Below are 764 nucleotides of genomic sequence, written 5' to 3'. Positions count from 1 at the left end.
CGAAGTTGTGTGATGTGGAGGGTGGGGGGCGGGGAGGGGGGGGCGATTTTTCTTATTTTGACCTCTACCCGCTTACCTTGAAAGTGAACCAGGATACAAGCACTCCGTCTTCAGGCCACAAGTGGCCCATCGGGACCATCCGACCGCTGTGTCATCTTCAGAAGAGGATGCGGATAGGAGGGGCGTGTGGTCAGCACCCCGCTCTCCCGGTCGTTATGATGGTTTTGTTAGACCGGAGCCGCTACTATTCGGTCGAGTAGCTCCTCAGTTGGCATCACGAGGCTGAGTGCAACCCGAAAAATGGCAACAGCGCATGGCGGCTCGGATGGTCACCCATCCAAGTGCCGGCCACGTCCGACAGCGTTTAACTTCGGTGAGCTGACGGGAACCGGTGTATCCACTGCGGCAAGGCCGTTGCCAAAAGTGAACCAGGATGGTTGTTCTAACATTTTCGGTGTCCACGTCTGCCATTTCTTTCACTTGTTTATGATGAATATGTTATAGATACTGCCGTCTTTCAAGATGATTGGCTCAAATGGCTCTGAGCACTATGCGACTTAACTTCTGAGGTCATCAGTCGCCTAGAACTTAGAGCTAATTAAACCTAACTAACCTAAGGACATCACACACATCCATGCCCGAAGCAGGATTCGAACCTGCGACCGTAGCGGTCGCTCGGCTCCAGACTGTAGCGCCTAGAACCGCACGGCCACTCCGGCCGGCTTTCAAGATAACATCAGCGTTGTTCACAGGGGTGCACACAT

The 764-nt window shown here is 53.7% G+C and overlaps 1 pseudogene; it reads right to left on the bottom strand.

Moving 5' to 3' along the window:
* Positions 1 to 301: 301 nt before the first annotated feature.
* LOC126199770 (5S ribosomal RNA) lies at positions 302 to 419 on the bottom strand (annotated as a pseudogene).
* Between the last annotated feature and the right edge of the window lie 345 nt (positions 420 to 764).

The sequence above is a fragment of the Schistocerca nitens genome, chromosome 8, assembly GCF_023898315.1.
Source record: "Schistocerca nitens isolate TAMUIC-IGC-003100 chromosome 8, iqSchNite1.1, whole genome shotgun sequence".
Classification (NCBI taxonomy): Eukaryota; Metazoa; Arthropoda; class Insecta; order Orthoptera; family Acrididae; genus Schistocerca; species Schistocerca nitens.
This window is presented reverse-complemented; position numbering and strand designations above follow the sequence as displayed.